At 58.4% G+C, this 11,459-nt stretch overlaps 1 long non-coding RNA gene across 1 annotated transcript; it reads left to right on the forward strand.

Annotated features, from left to right (window-relative positions):
• The first annotated feature begins 7,102 nt into the window (after positions 1 to 7,102).
• Positions 7,103 to 8,351, forward strand: LOC111738053. Its single transcript, XR_002779667.1, has 2 exons — positions 7,103 to 7,575; positions 8,144 to 8,351. It is a non-coding gene; the product is annotated as an uncharacterized LOC111738053 (long non-coding RNA).
• The last annotated feature ends 3,108 nt before the right edge of the window (positions 8,352 to 11,459 follow it).

The following is an 11,459-nucleotide window of genomic DNA, read 5'->3' on the forward strand; positions in this document are numbered from 1 at the left end:
GGCCGTATAATTTATGGTTCCAACTGCGGTGCCCTGACAGAGAAAAAGGGATTTAATAATCACAGCAGGTCCCAACCCGCAAACCAGGGACTTTCGTCTCCCCAACTGAAACTTACACACCCCAATTTGGGACAATTTGGCTGCTAAGAAAATATTTTCTGCTTGGCCTTCCATGCATGCCGTCAGAAGAAGGAAAGGAAATTTTTAAATGGTCATTTTTGTGTACCCAAACCTCCATGTTCGATCTCATTTCATCTAAGCCTCACAGGCCTGTGGAAAAAGTGGGGTTTTCCCCATTTTATAGATGAGGACATTGAGACTCAGGGAGGTCTCGGGTGGTCGGTGGCAGGGCCAGGATCCTAACCAGCTAACCAGCTAACCATCTAACTAGACTGAAGAGGACACTTCCATATTTCTAAGAGGAAAGAGGTGGAGTGTATTCAGAAGGCCATTGACCCTTAAAACGAGCGTCCTTCGTAAAGGTCTGAACGTCACACCCGTGACACAATCCTTTCCTTCACAGGCCTTTTCCTTTCTTACTTTGGACCCCGGTTGAGAATGTTTCATGGGTGGGCTGTTTCTGGCTGGTTTTGATAGCCACCTTTTTATTTACATGCAAATTCACAGCAAGCGGCTCACATGTAAATACTATACTAATTATTAAATGTCTATGGCTTATCAGAATGCTGTATCCTAACTGCCTGCAAGATTGCCAATAACGCACAGTAGCCTGATTTGGGGCCATTTTTGCATCTACATAATAAAAGGACACAGGAGGCTGAAAGAGTGTCTACCTATTTCACACGTGTTTCTTCAAGGTCAAATAATGTTTGATTCCCTTCCCAATCTACATATTCATAAAGACTTTTGCACGATTAATGAGACACAAGATTAAATGTTTGTTGTAGATTGAGAACAAACCCTACTGTTGTAATTAGAGTAAAAGTTACTTAGTCAATCAGATTAGAATTCCAAATTCAAACCAGCTAACACAGAGGCATAGCAATGCCCCCACACACAGAGGCCCCCAACTGGCACCCACACACAGCCACGGGAGCCTGCAGGAAGGTCAGGAGCCCTGGCGATGCTTCCTACCTGTGCCCAGACCCTTTTCCTGAAATGGCCCCCACTGGTGGAAGAACGGGGGAGGGGAGATGGATCCCATCCTGTCAGAAGGAGGCAGCGTCGCTTGACCCCATTGCTGAGAAAAAGAAACGGGATCTCCCCACGTTGACTGGGGTGTGGATTTTCCCCAGACTCCTCCTTGGGGAACCTCCAGGAGTTCTGACGATCACTGGGACCCTAACGGATGAGGTCTCAGGGCACTGGGGCTGGATAGAGAGAGATTTAAGATGTGGTCCCTTCTGTCAGGGAGACTGCAATGTCCCTTGGGATGGGAAGACCTGCGCAGCACATGGAGATGAGTTTGGAACAGAGTCTGCCCAAGTTGGTTCTAGAACCTGCCTCTGAAGAACCTGGGTCCCGGGCCAAAGTGCAGGTTCCTGGTCATGCCCGGGACCAGCCCGCAAGGCCGGGACATCTGTGCTTTTGACAAGCGGCAGGCGATCCTGATGGACACCACGGCAGTCCCCGGCAGGGCGGGCGCGCCAGCCCAGGGAGCTTGTTCTTTGTGGAGCATGCGCAGTCTCTCTGCCTGGGCCCCCCATCATCTCCCCAAGTCTGCAGCTTGGCCCCACGCGTACCTGGAGCAGACAGTGCACCTTCTCTGGCTTTGAGCGCGTCCCGCCCCGCCCCCGCCCCCACCCCAGGGGGACAGAGCCCTCCCCTGACCCCGCATGATCGCTAATGAGATCACGTCTGCCTGCCAGGAGGGCACGATTATCCCGCCGCACCAGGCTATTACCCTTTATAGGTGGCGCTCGGCCTGCCCAGCTGTCTGCGCGCCGCGGGCCACACACACCTGGCCGGGCCTGGGCAGCTGCGGGAGCCGCTCCCTGGCAGCTGGCTCGTTAGCAGACTCGGCCTGGGCGGTGGGCAGAGCGGGGTGGGGGACAGCACCCGGGCCTGTCTGGGCCTCGGGGCCAGATGGCAGGAGGAGCGGTGCATCCCCCACCGGGCCACTCCCCGCCCGCTCAGCCCTGGGCGGGGGGCGCGGGCTCTGCCGGGCCTGGAGGCGGGAGGCTTCCTACGCGGGGGGCCCCTCCCGCCCTGCCTGCACCCAGAACCTTCTTCGGGGCTGCAGGAATGCCCGCGGGAGGCACGCGACAGTCTCCACGCAGGGCCTGCCCAGATTTCCCGGCCCACCCCTGTCCCCTCCGCCTGCGTCCCTCCCAGTCAGGGCTCCGGGCTGGCAGGGGACAGAGCCGGGGTCCCCAGTGCCGGCCGGTGTGTGCGTAGAAGGCTGTGCTCCCATTCGTGTGCGAATCCGAATCTAGAAAGCTCCCCTCGGGGGAGGGGCGCGGAGAGCGACGCGTTTACCTGCCATGTGTCCTGTCTTTGTGTCCTAGGGCTCCCGCCTCTGCTGGAGGCTCTGGTTCTCCACAGCCCCCTGGGTTCCCCAGAGCGTCTCCCTCGGCGGGGCCCCAAAGGCGCATTTCTAGCAAGTGTTTGGGTGGCTCCAGGAACCCCGTTTGAGAACCGCAGCTGTCCGGTCGGAATTGTGGCGCCACGTCTGGCCACTGGTTTTATAATATAAATAAGAATTATAAATATTTATATTCCCTGACCCATGCCAGAGATGAATTGTTTTCACCTTGTGGGTCAGAAACGACTCTGCGTCCAAAGCCAGACTCTTCTGCTTTGGCTGAACGTCCCCCCGCTGTGGGGTCAGCTGCTCCCAGGAGGACCAGCCATACTGGGAACAAATCTCCCCCCGCCCCAATGGCGGGAAGACCAAAAGCGAACCCTGCCCCTTGAGGCTTTTCCTCACCCGGATGCAGGCACAGCCCCTGCTCCCACTCCCTGATCCTAAGTCCCAGCCTCGGCTCGACCTCTTTTCCCTGCCCAAGTTAGAGGCATGCAGAAATGGAACTGTCCACGTGTGTCCCAGCGGGAAGGTGACGACTTCGCTGTGACGAGTGGGGAAACTCGGAGCCTGACCCCTGAGAGCCTGCGCCCCTGGAGACACATCACTGCACAACAGAGAGGGGGCGAGGCCACGTTTAACGAGGAACGTGGGGGCTCGTTCTGTGCGATGACTCCCACTTGGAAGGTCTCTGTTGAAATGGCGAAGCCAGGGTCTCTGGGACGGTCCCCAGATCACCAGGGCACAGCCACAGTGGCCCAGACTCCGTGCTCAGAGGTGGGGGGTGCTCCCTGGTCTCCTCGCACCTGCATCCATGAGATCAAGTCACACCCACAGCCGCCCCCCTTCTGGCGCCCCTGTGAGGCTGGCGGCCACTGAGCAGAAGGGGACGTCCTGCAAATCGCTCAGTGACACAAGGTCTTGAGCACACACCTAGGCCACTCGGTCCCCTCAGATGTACCCTGCAGCCTCCTGGGGGCGGGGGAGGGCGGTGCTTGTCCCTGTCCCCTCCCATGAGCCTTGCATGAGGGCTCTCCTCTCTCCGCTCCCGGCTGCCACCAAAGCGGTGACCTTGTTCCCCTCTCTCCATCCTTTACACTCTCCCTCCCTTTCTGTTTTCAAAGACGGGAAAAAGAATTTCGACTGGGAAGCATTTCCAGGGCTGTTTCGGTCGGCCGAGTGCTGGGTCTCGCGTTCGCCCTTCTCCGCCGGCCTCGGTGGAAGGTGGGTGCAGAGTGATTATCTCCTCCTGACAGGTGAAGTGCTGACTGAGGAAGCCCCGAGGCTGGCCAAGGTGGACACCGTTGCGGCCCAGGACGTGGTGATGGGGTGATGGGGGCCCAGCCAGCACTGAGCGTGGAGCCCGGCGCAGGTGCGCAGGGCCGAGGCCAGCCCTGTCCTCATTTAACTCTTAGGAGGAGCATCAGTGGGCAGTCGGGGAATGTCGTGGGCACCCGGGCTCTGGGGCACAGGGACCTGTCCCACGATGACCCGCGGGAGTTCCTTCTCCCGACGGCCTGGTCTCTTGGAAAATGTCCTTGGCTTTATGGGGCCAGGGCATGGGACAGGGAGGAGCAGGAGGTCCTGTCACGCCCCGTGGAGATCTGAGTGACCCCACTGTAGAGTGGCCCAGGAGAGGTGGAGCCAGCGGGTCTCAGGCTCCAGCACGACCAGCCTGGGTGCTGGCTCCACCTGCTCCCCCCACCACCCCTCTCCTGGATTTTGTTCCAGGCCACCCCACTTCCCAGCTTCCCCGCAGCTGAGACCTCGTGGGACCAAGTTCACCGATGAGTCGCACGTGGCGGGGTGCCGGCTGCTGGGGAAGGGTTGCTTCCAGACACACGGTCACCGCCCTGTCTCCTGGCTGCTTCCTGTGCTTCCTGCCCAAATGCAGAAGTGAGGGGTGTCCGTCTGGTGACTCTGAGGATGGCAGAGCCTAGAGCTTGACGGAGCCTGGTCCCCGGTGCCTCTCACACGGCTCAGCCGGCCCCGCCGCTTGTGGCCTCGTTCTATAAGGAAATGAAACTGCATCGGCCTCAGTGGCTGTGGCGGCCGTAGTCAGGGCCAGCCGCGCAGAATCCCAAGTCTCAACGGTCGAGGAGCCATCGGAAAAGCGGGGCCCCCTGATGGCCCCCGAGGCCTCAAGGCCTGTCGGTCTTGGGCCTGGCCCCTTCCCCCATCACATGCCCAAAGCCTGGCTCCAACCCGCAGCCCCTCCCCGGGGCCCACTCACCCTGGGTCTCTCCACGCCTACCAGGCACTCATACTGCAGCCTGCCACTGACCGTCAGGCAGACTGCGGGACAGTCCAGAGATTCCTTACCTCGCGCCTGCCCCTCGTAGTGGCCACTCCCAGCCACCTGTGTGGCCTCAGGGTAGCCCTGAGGTGACTATGGCAGCAGCTGCTCCTTCCGGGTCAATCGATGAGACAGCAGTGTGTGAAGTGACTTGCTGGGGACGTGTGGCTGGTGACAGGTGGAGATGGAACTAGGGCCCTGTCCAGTTCCCCAGGGACATTCCTGGGTCCTTGTTCAGACCTGCCGAGTTGGGATTTCTGGCGGAGGAGCCCCAGGCCCTGCATCATCGAGCACCCCCCACAGCCCAGGTGTGATTCTGCTGTACCCCCAAAGCTCACGGACCTCTCCCCAGGGGTGAGAGTCAGACCTGTGGGGTGTCAGCTGCAGCTTCCACCCACCGACTGAGCCCCCGGTTCCAGGCAGTAGCTCTGAGCCAAGCACTTGAGCAAACAGGTTCTTACTTGGGGGGCAGTCCCAAATCCTGGGGCCCAGGCCGAACCTCAGGCCTGGGAAAGCTGAATCCCTGGGCAGAGGCAGGGGAGACCCAGGCATCGAAATTTTTAAAGTCTCCCAGGTGATTCTGAGGCTGGGAGCCACCTGTCCCATGCTGCGTAGGTCCCCCTCAAACTATCAGACCTCAGAACTCCCTGGAGGGCTGTTAGACACAGATGGCTGGGCCCCGCTCGGCTTCTGACGGCGCAGGCCTTGGCAGGGTGTGAGAATTTCTGTCCCCAAGTTCCCTGGGGCTGCTGCGGCACGGTGAGAGCCACCGAAGCGGAAGGCAGAGGGACAGAAGTGACACTGGGAGTGGTTCCATGTGGCCGTGGTGACCACTCTGGTCCTGTCAGGTGTCACATGCGGTCTCCAGGGACGAGTTCTCCCAAGTGGCCCCGCTGGGGGTGGGAACCCAGCTCCTGTAACATAATTACCTCGACATAGGTGGAGAGTTGGGACTTCGCATGTGGGGTCCCCAGGGGCGGCTGGGCAGGGCGTGCACTGCACAGTCCAGCGGCCACAGCGCAGGTCCCTGCCAGCTGTGCCTCACAGCCCTGCCAAGCCCAGCAGGCTTCCCGCTGACAGCTCAGTGTCGCCGTGGAGATTTTCACAAGGCGCCTCGGAAATCCTGCACCTACATTTTTCTAATGTGTCTCCCCTCCTGCCCCTGGCCAGCTCTGCAGGACCTCTACCTCCCTCGTGGCCCCTGACCCTCGGAAACCTCAGGTTGGGACGGATTGGGCTTGTGTCGTGTGGGGGCCTCTCCCCTACACAGGGCCAACGGGGGCCTCCATCCTGGGAGCAGGTGCTCCTGGAACTCTGTCTGCTCTGCCCACTGGCCTTGGCACAGGCCACTCGGTTGGGGCCGAAGCACATGGCCTCCCTCCTCTGCCACTTCATACTGCTGATTATTCCTCCTCCACGAGGAGATAAACCTGCTTGAGGAATTTGTTTTCAATGGCAACACACTCGGAGCATCCAACGGAACTGCGGGCTGAGTCACCAGCGCTGGTTTCCTCTGAGCCACCCCTCCCCCACCCCACCCCCACACCCCGTGGCCTGTTTGGGCTTCTCCCTTTCATGAGGCACTCCCCAGCCTCACATACGTGTCCTGGGTGTTTCTGCCTTGTGACTCGGGCCCAGCTGCCACCACATTCCTGCTGTGACACTTGGCCGGTGCGAGTGGGCCAGGGGATCTTATCGGAGGGTGAGAACTTGCCAGCTCAGAGCCCGGCTGGAAGGGGCAGAGGTCCCCACCCTGCCCAGCAGCTTGCTTCTCCGCAGAGAGAGGGGGCAGGTGGGCAGGGGACCCAGAGGAGCGAGCATCAGCTCACCGGGGGGAGCAGGGCCTTTGCCAGGTATGAAGTAGTAGGGGAAGGAATGTCCAAAGCAGCTGACACCTCCCACATTTCTACCTCCAGGCTGGCCCTCTCCCCTGAACTCCAGGCTCATAAATCCAGCTGCCTCCTCCCCGAGCCAGCCCTCCCGTTTCCGACCCTGAGAAGCTCTCTCCAACACCTCCGCTGCTCCATCCTTTCTCGGCTTGAGCCAAAAGCCACGGTGACACCCTTGACTTCTCCATTTCTCTTACCGTCTGTTTCCAAAGCTTTGTCAAATTCTACTCGTATTTTTTCTGCACCCCTAAATATGACCACGTGACTGTGGAATGTCACCGGTGATGCTGGCCAGGGCCCTATGGGCACCATGAGGAGCCCTCCCCCTCTTAAACCCCAAGGCTGAGAGAAGAACCTGTAATGGCAGGGCGGAGGCAGCTCCTGGGAGCACTTACAGACCTGGAACATGAGGGGACAGGGGCCTGGCAATGTTGTTCTCCAAGCCCTGGGCTCGGGGCAAGGCCTGGGGGGGGGCGGGGCCTGGCTCCAGAAGCTTCCTGAGGATGGGAGGCTCAGGGAGCTGTGCTTCTGGAGACCTTGGTCTGAAGAGGCCAGACTCCTTAGTGGCACCTCGCTCAGCCTCAGCTAACTGGCCAAGTGCTCACAGAGTGAGGTCCGTCTCATTTCTGTGAAAAAGGCAAGTCCCACCTTTCAGTCGACCCCAGAACGGGAAGAGGAGGGGGTGACAGAGGGGAGGACGCGCACGGCCCAGGTCCCCTGGCAGCAGCTCAAGCTCCGGAGCTGCCGCCCGCTGCAATTACTTGCTACCGCCTTTAATTTCATGCTGTGAAGCCACGGGTGATGGAAAAAGAAATTGGTCCCCACGGGCAGAACGCTTTTCCGATATGCGTGTGTTAGCAGAGCTTCCGAAGGTGTCACGAGCTGAACGGGAGGCAGTGCTAGAGGTGAGAGCCATGTGCGGGGTGGGGATGGGGGACAGGAGGTCAGGAGGGGAGATGCTCAGCAAATACTGCTAGCCGAGTTCTGAACATTTTGGCAGCTGCCTTCCCTGGTGACCTCCTGACTTGTCCCTCCTTTGAAATCCATCGGTGCTGAGAGTCTGTCACATAGATGTTCTCCCCTGAGAGTTTTGGTGCAGGCGCCCCTCGCCTCCATAATTGATGTGTGTCTAAAGCAGGGGTCCCCCACCCCCGGGGCCGCAAACAGCAGGAGGTGAGCGGCGGGCGAGCCAGCGAAGCGTCATCTGTATCTGCAGCCGCTCCCCTGCGCCAGCATCACCGCCTCAGCTCCGCCTCAGATCCTCAGGCATGAGATTCTCATAGGAGCACCGGTCCCTGGTGCCAGAAAGATTGGGGACCGCTGGTCTAAAGACTTCTGTGTGCATTAGCTTTGTTATAAATCAAACTGTTTTAAATGCACCGAGATGGTTTGCTTATTGAGATATTTCAATGACAAAGGCTCTCTCGGAAGCCGGTTATACTCGGGCTCATTCATGTCTCCTTTTCTAAACAGCCTGGAAAATATGGCCGGGACATTTTATGGTTCAACCTCCAGCAGAGAAATTCACTTACAGAAGAAAAAAGACGTTTTCACAGTGGTTTCCAAATGCACACTCTCGCTCTCTTTCCAGCCGAGGGACTAATTCCCAAATGAAATCCTCCCCGGGAGGAAGGAAGTGTACCTCCAGCTCGACCTGGCGGGGAGAACCCAACCCCACCCGCCTGACACCTCATGCAGCTCCTAGGCTCCCATCAGCCAGTCCCCAGTCCCGATCTGCGGTCCCCTCCAAGACACTGCCACGTGTGCGACGGTTAACGCGGCTTTGCTTACGGCAGCAGTTTTGAGAGAGGAAAAGAATTTCGCTGCGTCGTCAGTGGAGAAACAGAGGGAGAAGTTCGACTTCTACCCCTCTTGGCAGTAATGGGGCGTCCCCCCCCCCGCAAACCACGGGGTAGTGCCAGTGGAGGCCGAGCGGGGGCTGGAGTTCTGCTGTGAGCGGCGGAAGCGCAGAGCCTCGCCCGTCAGGTGTCAGTAGGAGCCACGTGGAGAACGCAGACTTCGATGTCCACTTGGCAGGAGGAAGGCAGGTCCCGCTTTTGCCTTCATCTCATAAGAAGCCATCTGAAACAGAGGCTTCACGCGAGATGCAGATTCTCCCTCGCGGGCAGAGGGGCGGCCTGGGAGACACTCTTTTGCTTTGAACCAACTTGCGCTAAATGAACAAAAAAATCGGTTCGTTTCTCAGATTAGGAAACTCAGGCCGAGCGGAGGCGAAAGCTGTGGCCACGGTCGCCGGGCTGTGAAGAGGTTCGAAGCCTGGCTCCAAACGCCCATCTTCTGACTCAAATCCAGAGCGGGGGGCCGGAAATAGGCAGGATGGCTCCCCCGGGGCCCCACGCTGTGCCCTGGCCCAAGCTCAGATGCCGGCTCTCAGGGAGAGGAAGAGCCTGAGACAAAGGAGATCTGTGGGGAGCTGCAGGATAGGAAATGGCTGGGATTTTCCCTGCCTCCTGGCTCTGCGTGCGCCCAGCAGAGGGGCGGGAGACGCCCAGCCACGGCGCCGGCGACGGGCTCCGGGCAGCAGAAGCCCCTGCTCTGCGGGATCTCAACATCCAGGCAGGAGGCCAGGCAGCCGAGACACCGGGGTGCCATGTGATCCTGCAAGCGCAGCTGCCAGGGGGGCCTGGGACCCCCCGAGAAGAGACCCCCTCTGACTGAGGCCTGAGAAAGGATGCACGGGAGTGAGCTGGGTAGGGCGGGAACAGGGCGTTTCCCAAAGTGAGAGGCGCACAGGTTAGCCTGGGGGCCAGACCGGAAGTGGGCGCGGGAAGCCAGGCAGCGAGCTCGGGGTCCCACGCTGACATTCTCTTGTTCTGCAGGCGGTGGGGCGCCATCACGGGTTTGTGCACGCGGGGAGCCGCAGTGTTGTGTGGTTCTGGAAATGAGTCTGGCAGCTGGTTGGAGGGAAGGGGAAGGATGAGGTGGGGGACACTTGGAGGGCTGTGCTGCAGCAGCCCAGGCGCCGTGTGACAAGGTCGAGGCCAGGGCACTAGAGAGGGAGGACTGGCTTCGAGAAGTGTATTTGAAATATGTCTGAACAAAATATTTTGTAGGCAGAACGAACAGGCTTTGCCGTGGGGCTCCTTCGTTGATTTCCGGTTCCCCAATAGCCGGTGGCCAGCTTCCTCCCAATAAATTGCATAGGCCTGTGTGAAGTGGGCTTCTGTCACTTTCGACCAAAAGTGGCCTGACAGTCCTAGGTGAGGAAGATGTGTCCTTTTGAAACACCAGACTTGACTCCTCAAGGATCACCCCGAAGGAGCCCAGAGGCACAGGTTGAGAGAAGGGACCGGTCCACTTACATCCAGTCAAGGTCAAAATCCTCACTCCGACATCAAGTGAACGAAAGAGTTAAACTCCAAGGACGCCTATCACAATAAAGCCCTATCAAAACTAAGTGGCCATCACTCTATGATAACTGGACCTTCCAATGTCAACCCCAAGGACTCATACGCAGCTTCTGGGTGTCACTTATCTGTGAGGCTGCTCTGTGTGAACCTACTCATCCATGTGTGGCTATGACTCAGGCCTGCATGTTGACCTTGACTCTTCGCTTGAAGGTTTCCATCACAGCTGCCCTCCCAAACCAGGAGCGAGGATTGCAGGTGGCTGACTTGTCATAACACCTCTCCCCCGCCCCAACGCGACTCAAATATTTAAAGCATTCTGTTTTATCCTTTGCCCGGGATTCCACAATTCTTCCTTAGATCTTTCCCCCAACTCAAGGAACCCATTGTCCCCGGTGCCAGCTCTGCCAAGTTCTCCACTGTGACTGTGACACATCTCACCTTCCTTCTGCAGTCACCGACTCCCCAAGGACTAACCACATCTGGCACTGTGTGGGTGTGTGGGGACAGGAAAACCAGCCTTCCCCTGGCTTCATGGGGGTGGGGGGTCTCCCAAGACCCCTGACTCCTCAGAACTGTCAGGCCTCTGCTATGTGCCAAGGAAGACAATGTTGGCAAAATGGTGGGGGGTGGGTGGAAGGAAGAGGGAAGGCAAGGTTGTTCTGTGTCACCCCGTTTTCCAGTTGGATCAAGGGGACACATCCACTGCTGGCAGGTCCCAGAGGTGGCCTTGGGGCAGAAGAGCCTCAGCAGCTGTGAGTGCCAGCGCTGCAGATCAAGGCACCAGCACTGCTCCTACGGTGACCAAAGATCACCTTGGGTTCAGTGTGTGTAACCTCTAGGCAGACTTTTGTCTTTTCTTGGCAGCCCCACGCAAACCACGAGTCTCCAAAGGCGTTTATTAAGCGCCCGTTTCATCTTTGTCTACTTCGATGCTGGACCAAAGAGATACGTTTAAAAATTTTACTCACTGATGTATATACCCTGCCCATCATTTCCAAAACGGGTGACAATAAAACCACAGGTCCACGATGGCCCAAGAGAAAGGAGGACAAAGGCAGAGAACCGTGCCCAGCCTCTGCCTTTCGGGAAGGTAAAACCTAAGATCTCACTCTCTGGGTGTCTTTAAACTTCCTTAAGATGGAAAGGTACTTTCATTTATTTCTGTAAAGCTCCCCCCGCCGCCATTTGCAGCTGCTCTGAGGGTCTGTCCGCACCTAGAGAACCGCCCTGTTGCAGGCTGCCTCTGTCTGTCCTCTTGCCCACAGAAAGCCTGGGTAAAACTCTGCGTCTCAGCTGACAGGTCATCCAAGCTGCCCGGTTTGTGGTGTGTTTTGTTTCCCTTATGGAAATAAAGGTGAAAAACGAGAAGGAACCCCCCACCCCCACCCGCGACACACCCCAACACACGTGACGGCAGT

Source organism: Pteropus vampyrus, unplaced genomic scaffold (assembly GCF_000151845.1).
Source record: "Pteropus vampyrus isolate Shadow unplaced genomic scaffold, Pvam_2.0 Scaffold34, whole genome shotgun sequence".
Classification (NCBI taxonomy): Eukaryota; Metazoa; Chordata; class Mammalia; order Chiroptera; family Pteropodidae; genus Pteropus; species Pteropus vampyrus.